Source organism: Entelurus aequoreus, linkage group LG08 (assembly GCF_033978785.1).
Source record: "Entelurus aequoreus isolate RoL-2023_Sb linkage group LG08, RoL_Eaeq_v1.1, whole genome shotgun sequence".
Lineage (NCBI taxonomy): Eukaryota > Metazoa > Chordata > Actinopteri > Syngnathiformes > Syngnathidae > Entelurus > Entelurus aequoreus.
The window spans coordinates 61,133,155-61,146,429 of NC_084738.1; positions in this window are offsets into that span (position 1 = coordinate 61,133,155).

The following is a 13,275-nucleotide window of genomic DNA, read 5'->3' on the forward strand; positions in this document are numbered from 1 at the left end:
CTTGTCAAATGATATAAAAGATTGTGTTAATCATAAATATTAATATCAAGGCTTAGGTCAGGCTGATTACAAAATTAGATACTACTCAATCAAGAAGAATCAAGCAGGGGCTCCTAAGGAATTGATGACAAATAAGTGTATGCTAAAGTAAATACATATTAAATTAATACTAATGATATATATGTTTCCTAAATAAACTGTCCATAAAATTTAACTGCTAATGAAAATTCAGCTAGTTTGTAGTTAGTCATATTTTTTGCGCTCAAAGGGGAACTGCACTTTGAGCGCACAATAATCAAATCAAATAGAGCAACTTCAACCCAATCACAGTTTTACAATACTTAGGATGTACATTTATAAAGCCATTTAGAAGACATATAAATACAATATTTAAATACTAAAAAGAAAGAGAGATGACATCAGATGTGTAAATGGAACAGTATTGACAGTCAAAGATGCATCAGATGTGAGAAATGATATCAGATGTGTAAGTGGGACAGTATTGACAGTCAAAGTGGAATCAAGTGTGAGAGATGACATCAGATGTGTAAGTGGGACAGTATTGACAGTAAAAGATGCATCAGATGTGAGAAATGACATCAGATGTGTAATTGGGATGTATTGACAGTCAAAGTCACATCAGATATGAGATATAACATCTGATGTGTAAGTGGGACAGTATTGACATGCAAAGTGGAATCAAGTGTGAGATGACATCAGATGTGTAAGTGGGACAGTATTGAGAGTCAAATTTCCTTCAGATTTGACGGATGACATCAGATGTGTAAGTAGGACAGTATTGACAGGCAAATTTGCATCACATTTGACAGATGACATCATGTGTGAGATATAACATCTGATGTGTAAGTGGGACAGTATTGACAGTCAAAGTGGAATCAAGTGTGAGAGATGACATCTGATGTGTAAGTGGGAAAGTATTGAGTGTCAAATTTACATCAGATTTGACAGATGGTATCAGATGTGTAAGTGGGACAGTATTGACAGTCAAATTTGCATCACATTTGACAGATGACATCAGATGTGTAAGCGGGACAGTGTTGACAGTCAAATTTGCATCAGATATGACAGATGACATCAGATGTGCAAGTTGGACAGTATTGACAGTCAAATTAACATCAGATTTGACATATGACATCAGATGTGTAAGTGGGACAGTATTGGTCAAATTAACATCAGATTTGACCGATGACATCAGATGTGCAAGTGGGACAGTATTGACAGTCAAATTAACATCAGATTTGACAGATGACAACAGATGTGTAAGGGGGACAGTATTGACAGTCAAAGTTGCATCAGATGTGAGATACACTGTAACATCTGATGTGTAAGTGGGACAGTATTGACAGTCAAAGTGGAATCAAGTGTGAGAGATGGCATCAGATGTGTAAGTGGGACAGTATTGACAGTCAAATTTCCTTCAGATTTGACAGATGACATCAGATGTGTAAGTAGGACATCAGATTTGACAGATGACAACAGATGTGTAAGTGGGACAGTATTGACAGTCAAAGTTGCATCAGATGTGAGATATACTGTAACATCTGATGTGTAAGTGGGACAGTATTGACAGTCAAAGTGGAATCAAGTGTGAGAGATGACATCAGATGTGTGAGTGAGACAGTATTGACAGTCAAATTTCCTTCAGATTTGACAGATGACATCAGATGTGTGAGTAGGACAGTATTGACAGTCAAATTTGCATCACATTTGACAGATGACATCAGATGTGATATATAACATCTGATGTGTAAGTGGGACAGTATTGACAGTCAAAGTGGAATCAAGTGTGAGAGATGACATCTGATGTATACTTGTGTGGGCTCTGTGCCGAGGATGTCGTTGTGGCTTGTGCAGCCCTTTGAGACTTTTGTGATTTAGGGCTATATAAATAAACATTGATTGATTGATTGATATTAACAGTCAAATTTGCATCACATTTGACAGATGACATCAGATGTGTAAGTGGGACAGTATTGACTGTCAAAGTGGAATCAAGTGTGAGAGATGACATCAGATGTGTAAGTGGGACAGTATTGACTGTCAAAGTGGAATCAAGTGTGAGAGATGACATCAGATGTGTAAGTGGGACAGTATTGACTGTCAAAGTTGCATTAGATTTGACAGATAACATCAAATGTGTAAGTGGGACAGTATTGACGGTCAAAGTTGCATCAGATGTGAGATATAACATCTGATGTGTAAGTGGGAAAGCATTGACAGTCCAAGTAGAATCAAGTGTCAGAGATGACATCAGATGTGTAAATGGGACAGCATTGACAGTCAAATTCCCTTCAGATTTGACAGATTACATCAGATGTGTAAGTAGGACAGTATTGACAGTCAAATTTGCATCAGATTTGACAGATGACATCAGATGTGCAAGTGGGACAGTATTGACAGTCAAATTAACATCAGATTTGACAGATTACATCAGATGTGTAAGTGGGACAGTATTGACAGTCACATTTGCATCCGATTTGGACAGATGACATCAGATGTGTGAGTAGGACAGTATTGACAGTCAAATTTACATCCGATTAGACAGATGACATCAGATGTGCAAGTAGGACAGTATTGACAGTCAACTTTGCATCAGATTTGACAGATGTGTAAGTGGGACAGTCAGAGTTGCCAAGAATTAAAGGTTCATAAAATATTCCATAGGAGTTGCTTGGGGTCATTTTTTGACCCCACTTGTGTTAGACTGGGCGTGATACAAAAAGTGCAATTTCCTAATATTAATTTAAAAAAAAAAAATGCAAAAAGCTTCACGTCACAAACATGTTTTTTGAGGAATACCTGGAATATGAAAATATCACAACGCTTTGTTTAAAAAACTTAATAACAACAGAGTTTATTGCAAAAAGTCATTGATTTTAGGTGGAAGAGTGTAGGTGTTGGTAGGTTTTGCATCCAAAGGTTAATAAATACTATGAATGGCTATTATTATTGTCATGTCAATAATAGTTGTTTAATGTTTTTAATCCTAAAAATTGATTTGTAAGAAAAAAATAATTCTACTATTTTTTCTATGTTTTTTCAATTCTAAAAAATTATGACTCGAGATCGCAATTTGGATGTGAATCAATGTTTTGGGGGGGACCATCCCAGGTGGTTAGAGCCATGTTACAACAGAAAATAACCAGATATTAACAAGTGCATTACTAATAGTTTCGATGGAAAACACGTATTATATTACAAGAAATGGTTCTATATGCCAAATAATGTATTGTGACATTCTGGTATATACCGTTACAATGTGAATTTTAGGTACCTAAATCAGACCCATGTTTCCCAGAGCATATTCTGTAATTCCTCCTCCTTCTGCAGAAGCAGAGTCGTCTCTATGGCGCTCACAACCCACATTTGACAGTGTCTCCCTTGAAAGGATTGTGCCTCATTCGTCTTCTGGAAATGTTAACGTAGACGAGGAGTCGATGCGTGCGGCTTGAGTTCTTCATCAATCAAACACGCAGATGACCTTTGACCTCCTCGTATCTCTGCTTCCCTCAGTGCCGTCTTCCTGGAACCCGCATTTCGCTCACATTCAGTCACACTTTTTCCTCCTGGCAGCCGAGCAGAAATAAAAGATTCGGGCTGCGTGCGGCAAAACAAACATTTCTTTCGTCTGTGACGTCTCCGTGATGGCGGGGGGGGAGGAATGATTGCATAGAATTATTACACACCGGAACAGAAGCACAAGGTCATCAACCCACCACAGGTGCTTGAATTGATGATGGCTTCGCGAGCGGGAACGGCGAGCTGGCGTCATCGTGGCCCCGCTGCATCCATCACGCTGGGTGGCGGTGGGAGGTCCACGAAGGCATCGGGTAGTCCTTTCGGCGGGGTCACCTTGCGTTCATGGCTAGCACTTTACTACGTTAGCTACGTGGTCAAATGTATGGAAGAACAAAGAATACGCCACTGAATACACACTGGATGAATGTACTTCCCAACTATATGGAGTATAACTATATATCCACAATATAGTTGTCAACTATATGGTGGATACATATATATAAATATTGTCAGGTTCAAACACTGATGACGTCTATTAAACAAGACAAGAAGCAAAGAATTAAACAGAGACAGAATTAAATGTGGCTCAATTGAGGAGAGACGCCTGGACACTGTACCCTTGGACAGTGTCTCACCACGCTCTGGCGAAAGATTGTACGCCTCCTCTTTTATTTGGACTTTCCCTGATTACATGGCAACAGCTGTTTCTAAGGCACGGGGGTCGTAAACAGCCATCGCCTTTGGTTACAGAACAGTTCAAAGAAAAGGTTGTTTCAAAGAAAAGGTCTTAAAAGAGTTCAAAGAAGAGGTCGTAAAACAGTTCAAAGAAGAGATGCCTGGAACTTGGGCAGATCCTGCTTTCTCTCCGCTTTGTAGTTCTCGGGTCAAAACAAAATCTTTCTGTGGATTACAATACATGAAAGAAACAGAACACCTTCATGTTGCTTCCCATCCTACACAGTGGAGTTCTTGGTAGGATTAAAGACAGCTTTTGTCGTCTCGCTTTTGTGTTTCTCACGGAAACACAAAGTTTTGTGATAACTTAGATACAATTATTCTAACAAATATATACATATATTTGTGTGTATATATGTGTATGTACACAATATGTTTGTATATACAGTATGTGTGTGTATAAATGTGTAACAAGATATATAATAACTTATATATATAACTTATATATATATCAATATGATATTAATACATATGCATATATATATATGATATTAATATATATATTAATATATTAATATATTATATTAATACATATGCATATATGAACACATACAAATACAAATGTGATATACCAATAAATAAATAATTTGTAAAAATAAATTTGTAAATATATTTTTGAGATTTGAAAATATATACAAATAAAATGTATAAATATAAAAATGTGACATACAAATAAATCAAGAATTTGTATAAATAAACGTGTATTTGTAGATATATTTTTCGAAATTTGAATATAAATATGCTTGATTTTGTATTTGTATTTGTATTGAATTTGCATATGTGGATCGCTTTTTTTTTTTTTTTTTTTGCTACGATGAGGTGGCGACTTGTCCAGGGTGTACCACGCCTTCCACTCGAATGCCGCTGAGATAGGCTCCAGCACCCCCCGCGACCCCGAAAAGGGACAAGCGGTAGAAAATATGGGTGGATCGCTTTTTTGCTTTTGTGTCGATGACACATTCCTACCACAAACCAGATGCACAAATAAATGTGACCAACACACTCCCCTGAACAACCAGCAGAGGGCACTGCAGCCAGAGCGGTCTGGGTCACAGACATGGTCAGACACTGGCGAGCCAATCAGAGGCACACTAGGGAGGGTCATATTACGTCATGACCTTTGGGATGATTTGACACACATTGCACTGATAAGAGATCAGTATCTACATTGGGACAAGGTCATTAAACGTCATTGATACAATAAAATAAAGCAGCTAGCACGGTCTTTCAGATTAACTGGATGAATTAGCATTAGCTAATACAACGCTATCGTTAGCTAGCTCAGGCCCATTGTGCGTTCTCTCTGTAAAAACGTGGATTGTTTTTGTGCAGAAAACTCCGGGCATTTTGCATATAATGCATATAATGCTCTGTGACCCAGACCGCTCTGGCTGCATTGCCCTCTGCTGGTTGTTCAGGGGAGTGTGTAAATCACATTTATTTGTGCATCTGGTTTGTGGTAGCAATGTCTCATTGACACAAAAGCAAAAAAGCGATCCACATATGCAAATTCAATACAAATACAAACACAAAATCAAGCATATTTATATTCGATTCTCAAAAATATATTCACAAATACACGTTTATTTATACAAATTCTTGATTTATTTGTATGTCACATTTTTATATTTATACATTTTATTTGTATATATTTTCAAATCTCAAAAATATATTTACAAATACACGTTTATTTATACAAATTATTTATTTATTTGTATATCACATTTGTATTTGTATATTTATTAATATATGTGTGGAGGGAGATGTAGCCAGCGTTGCCTGCAGGAGCAAAAGTCATCGCCTCTGTCCATGGTGCTGAGGACAGAGCACCATCAGACGGGGACGCGGCGGTGCTGACGGCGAGACACAGCTGGCAGGTGATTAGATTTCACAGGTGGTACGTGTTAATCTAAACATCTGTTGTCTTTGACAGTAAGCGGCCGGGAGCAAGAGGGGAGAGAGGATACGGACGTGACTGAAAAGTCACGTTCTACTAGGAGAGAAAACTTTTGTCGACAACATTATCATTAAAAAACCTTGTTAAACCTGCACGCTTGGCTCCGGTGCCGTATCTGACAGTGGGACCGCTAGGAAGCGACTTCCACAATATGCATATGTATTAATATCATATTGATATAAATAAGTTGATGTGAGCCAATTCTACTTCCATATTAGCATGTCGCTACCACTGATCAGTGATCAATTCCTGCGTTGCTCGGTTACCAGAGAACGAGCGCCTTCGTACATGCAACCAACCTTGCTTTGCGACTTCCGGATTCAAGAAAAAAAAAAAATGTTTTCATCAAACTCATTTTTAATTTGTTATTGATTACGTGTCTATCGCCATATATATTGATATTGTTTTATCGCCCAGGTGCAGAGAGTGAACCCTCTTGCACCCCATTTGGAAGTGAGAGACAAAGAAAATAAACACCCAGCATTTTATAGAACCGAGGATCTTTTCATTTTACCGATTCTAATGTTAGCCCTAAAAGAAGTTCCTGGTTCTACAGATTAAAAACGACACTGGCAAGTGAGTCTTCCCAGTTCCTACGCCGTGGACCTTCCGAGATTTTCCATGAGGAGATGCGCTGATTCGATAAAGGACCCACCGGGGTCCACTTCAAACACCGTCTGGCTGCTGAAATAACACGCCGGCCCGTTGGCACGGCATGTTTGAGTTTGAGTTTGAGTTTGAGTTTATTTCGAACATGCAAGCATACAACATGATACATCACAATTTCCAGTTTCTTTTCAACATGTTCGAAAAGGAGTAGGAAGAAGCAGAGCTTATTTAATCCTACCCCTTTTCTTTACATAACAGTTGCAAAACTTTTTGTTCACTTCCTGTTCACAATTTTTTCACAATAAACTCCATAAGTAATTACAATAAAAATAAATAAATAAATAATAGTAAGAATTTAATAATAATAATTGGTGAAGTAAGTCATATTTCATATGATGAGATAAGTAAGATTACTTTAAGAATGAATGAATGGATGGATGAAATAAATTGAGAATGTTTGTCATGGTTCTTCTTCATTGTACTTTGTAAACACTTTAAGTTTGAAGAGTTTCTTGAAGTGTATCATATTAGTACATTGTTTGATTGCTTTGCTTAATCCATTCCATAATTTAATTCCACATACTGATATACTGAAGGTCTTAAGTGTTGTACGTGCATACAAATGTTTTAAATTACGTTTTTCTCTAAGATTATATTTCTCCTCTTTTGTTGAGAAGAATTGTTGTATATTCTTGGGTAGCAGGTTATAGTTTGCTTTGTGCATAATTTTAGCTGTTTGCAAATTCACTATGTCGTGGAATTTCAGTATTTTTGATTCAATAAATAAAGGGTTTGTATGTTCTCTATATCCAACATTATGTATTATTCTAACTGATCTTTTTTGTAACACCGTTAATGAATGAAGTGTACTTTTGTAATTATTTCCCCATATTTCTACACAGTAGCTCAGATATGGTAACACTAGTGAGCAGTAGAGAATATGAAGGGATTTTTGGTCTAGAACATGTTTTGCTTTATTCATTATTGACGTGTTTCTTGCAACTTTATGTTGTATATTTTTTACGTGAGACATGTAACACGATGTGTGCCTGCATGTCCAAATAAAATGCACTCCAAAGGTCACCTTGAGATATTTGCAATGGTCCTATCTGGCGGAATGATGCATTGAAAAGGAAGACGCTGGCAAGCGAAGGCCTTGTTTCCACCATCTGCATCCAGTAATCGTTTGATCCTTCTCCAAGGTTCCAGCCTGCCGTGCGGAGGGAGGAGCCTGTAAGAAAGGGAGCCACATGGCGGGCAATTAACGGGAGGCAGCCTTGACTGCCCGTCACCTTATGGCGGGCGCGCCGGAGCAGGACGAGCCCCCCACCAATCTGGACGCAGCCGAGGTGAGCCTCGCCACGGCGTTTTTCCCGCCATGGCGCCATGTCGTTACTGTGGGATCACAATTACATTCCGTGCTCCCGGGTAATGTGTTTACCTCCAGATCGATGGCAGAGGTGAGGTTTAATATGCCGTCCCAGGGGGCGGCGATGGTTGGGAGGGAATAGGGCTGCAATAATGGCAAAACGACGAATGAAGAAAAAGCCCCGACTTTATTTGTCATATCTCCAATACGGGATGAAACATGTCTGCATTGAAAGCAGACACTCCAGGACCACATGTTGTGTAACTTTTGTGACATTTTACTCACTATTGCTCTGGGCGGTCGGTTCTAAAGAAACCACACCATCACCAGTCGTAACGACATGCCCTAAAAACTAGGGGTGTGAATCTGTGGGCACCCAATGATCCAATTTGGATTCCTGCGGTGACAATTCGATTCGTAATCGAGTCTCGATTCAACACCACACGATTCTCGATTCTAACCGATTCTCGCAATGTATTATTTGGTACAGAGATTATATTTAAACTTTTTCAAAACTGGTCACAGGTTAGAAAAGTTCCTTCTGGTTGCATGGAGATGGCCTATAAAAATATATATGTATATATATATTAATTTATATAATTATATATTCATTTGAATAAAGAAAAGGCATTGAATGAGAAGGTGTGCCCAAACTTTATATATATATGTGTATATATATATATATATATATATATATATATATATATATATATATATATATATATATATATATATATATATATATATATATATATATATATATATATATATATATATATATATATATATAACAAGAATAGACTGTCGAGTTTCAGATGAAAGTTCTCTTTTTCTGGCCATTTTGAGCGTTTAATTGACCCCACAAATGTGATGCTCCAGAAACTCAATCTGCTCAAAGGAAGGTCAGTTTTGTAGCTTCTGTAACGAGCTAAAGTGTTTTCAGATGTGTGAACATGATTGCACAAGGGGTTTCTAATCATGAATGAGCCTTCTGAGCCAATGAGCAAACACATTGTACCATTAGAACACTGGAGTGATAGTTGCTGGAAATGGGCCTCTATACACCTATGTAGATATTGCACCAAAAACCAGACATTTGCAGCTAGAATAGTCATTTACCACATTAGCAATGCATAGAGTGTATTTCTTTAAAGTTAAGACAAGTTTAAAGTTATCTTCATTGAAAAGTACAGTGCTTTTCCTTAAAAAAAAAAGGACATTTCAATGTGACCCCAAACTTTTGAACGGTAGTATATATATATATATATATATATATATATATATATATATATATATATATATATATATATATATATATATATATATATATATATATATATATATATACTTTTGAACGGTAGTATATATATATATATATATATATATATATATATATATATATATATATATATATAAATAAATATATATATATATATATATATATATATATATATATATATATATATATATATATATATATATATATATATATATATATATATATATATATATATGCCTTTTCGTTATTTTCATGACTATTTACATTGTAGATTGTCCCTGAAGGCATCAAAACTATGACACCCGTGAAGTGAAAACAATTTCAGGTGACTACCTCTTGAAGCTCATCGAGAGAATGCCGAGAGTGTGCAAAACAGTAATCAGAGCAAAGGGTGGCTATTTTGAAAAAACTAGACTATAAAACATGTTTTCAGTTATTTCACCTTTTTTTTGTTAAGTACATAACTCCACATGTGTTCATTCATAGTTGTGATGCCTTGAGTGACAATCTACTATGTAAATAGTCATGAAAATAAAGTTAACGCATTAAATGAAAAGATGTGTCCAAACTTTTGGCCTGTTTTGTATATATGTGTGCGTGTATATATATACATATACATATACATATACATATACATATACATATATACACACATATATACTGACATATACATATATACACCCATATATATGTATATGTACTGTAGATATATATATATATATATATATATATATATATATATATATATATATATATATATATATATATATATATATATATATATATATATACATATATATATATATATATATATATATATATATATATATATATATATATATATATATATATATATATACATATATATATATATATATATATATATATATATATATATATATATATATATATATATATATACACATGCTAGGGTTGTCCCGATACCTATAGTTTGTAGTTTGGTACCGGTACCAAAATGTATTTAGATACTTTTCTAAATAAAGGGGACGACAGTAGGCTTTATTTTATCAAAAAATCTTAGGGTACATTAAACATATGTTTCTTATTGCAAGTTTGTCCTCAAATAAAATAGTGAACATACAAGACAACTTGTCTTTTAGTAGTAAGTAAACAAACAAAGGCTCCTAATTAGTCTGCTGACATATGCAGTAACATATTGTGTCATTTACCATTATATTATTTTGTCAACATTATGAAGGACAAGCTGTAAAAAATGATTATTAATCTCCTTGTTTATTTACTGCTAATATCTGCTTATTTTCCCGTTCAACATGTTCTATCTACACTTCTGTTCAAATGTAATAATCACTTATTCTTCTGTTGTTTGGATGCTTTACATTAGTTTTGGATGATACCACAAAATGAGGTATCAATTCGATACCAAGTAGTTACAGGATCATGCATTGGTCATATTCAAAGTCCTCATGTGTCCAGGGACATATTTCCTGAGATTATAAACATCATATGAATTTTTAAAAAAGGAAAAAAAATTTTGGGACGATAAAAAATATCAATGTAATCATAGTAGTATCAACTAGGTAAGCTCTTGTACTTGGTATCATTACAGTGAATGTTAGGTGTAGATCCACCAATGGCGTTTGTTTACATTTTTGATAGCTTCACCTTTATTGTTAGTTTTTAAGCCAAAATGCGTCCGTTCTCCTTTTTCTGTCTACACACTGTGTCTGCTTGTAAGTACTCCGTGTTTGTGCGCTGCCGAACATGCTCCTCTGCTCGTAAAACCAGCAATATCATGACGCGACGACGCAAAAAAGAAAAAAAATGGGGGAACCGGTACTTTTCAAACAGAGTGTAGTACCCTATTATATGTATATGCTTTATAACCATAAGGAAAGTTTGTGTCATGTTTGTCCTCCGACAGAAACCATATTAAAAATATATATACATATCCCCCCCCCCCCCCATCTTTTTCCATTTTCATACATTTTTGAAAAAGCGTTAGGAAGCCATTAGGGTTGCGCTAAAGACCTGCATTTGGCTCTAGAGCCGCGGGTTGCCGACCCCCACCCTGACCATCCTTACTATAGGTGCAGATTAAAACTAAGGGTAGCAATCATTTAAACCCTGTCAGTACAAAATAACACATTAAAGATGCATGAGAACGCTGTCAAGAGTGATCACGGGGGGAAACGCTTGCTTCTCAGACTCACGCTCAAACTTGCCAAGCCTTCTCCTTTCTGCAGAAGATTCCCGGAAATGACCTTTTGTCTGACGACATCTCCACTGAAGTTACAAATCTCTCGGATTATGATGTTGTCATGTTCTTCACAAAAAGCTGTTCAAAAGACTGGCTCCTTATCATAGTTAGTTTTTTTCACAGTTTTTTTTGTTGTTTTTTTTTATGAAGGAAACAATCACTAATAACAGTTATAAGATAAGGCATAAAGAAGCATTTAATTTACACAAATATGACTCACGCATGTCTCAGAAACAGATGTGGAAGCAGAATTTTACGTGATAATATATGATATTGTAGGTGTTTAATACACTTTGCATTCATATTTTGCTGTTTTGTACATTTTTGCTTGATTGTAAAAGATACACAACTATCGAGTAGCTGGTCTGACAACTAAAAGAGGAGCGATGTTCATATGTTGCTAATATTCAGTGTTTTATTGTTCATAGTTAATATTGTAAATCCCACGTAAAAGAAGAGCGACGTTCATATGTTGTTAATATTCAGTGTTTTATTGTTTAATAGTTAATATTGTAAATCCCACGTAAAAGAGGAGCGACGTTCATATGTTGTTAATATTCAGTGATTTATTGTTCATAGTTAAATTGTAAATCCCACGTAAAAGAGGAGCGACGTTTGTATGTTCTTAATATTCAGTGTTTTATTGTTCATAGTTAATATTGTAAATACCACGTAAAAGAGGAGTGACGTTCATATGTTGTTAATATTCAGTGTTTTATTGTTCATAGTTAATAATGTAAATCCCACGTAAAAGAGGAGTGACGTTCATATGTTGTTAATATTCAGTGTTTTATTGTTCATAGTTAATATTGTAAATCCCACGTAAAAGAGGAGCGACGTTCATATGTTGTTAATATTCAGTGTTTTATTGTTCATAGTTAATATTGTACATCCCACGTAAAAGAGGAGCGACGTTCATATGTTGTTAATATTCAGTGTTTTATTGTTCATAGTTAATATTGTAAATCCCACGTAAAAGAGGAGTGACGTTCGTATGTTGTTAATATTCAGTGTTTTATTGTTCATAGTTAATTTTGTAAATCCCACGTGAAAGAGGAGCGACGTTCGTATGTTGTTAATATTCAGTGTTTTATTGTTCATAGTTAATATTGTAAATCCCACGTAAAAGAGGAGTGACGTTCATATGTTGTTAATATTCAGTGTTTTATTGTTCATAGTTAATATTGTAAATCCCACGTAAAAGAGGAGCGACGTTCATATGTTGTTAATATTCAGTGTTTTATTGTTCATAGTTAATATTGTACATCCCACGTAAAAGAGGAGCGACGTTCATATGTTGTTAATATTCAGTGTTTTATTGTTCATAGTTAATATTGTAAATCCCACGTAAAAGAGGAGCGACGTTCATATGTTGTTAATATTCAGTGTTTTATTGTTCATAGTTAATATTGTAAATCCCACGTAAAAGAGGAGTGACGTTCATATGTTGTTAATATTCAGTGTTTTATTGTTCATAGTTAATATTGTAAATCCCACGTAAAAGAGGAGCGACGTTCATATGTTGTTAATATTCAGTGTTTTATTGT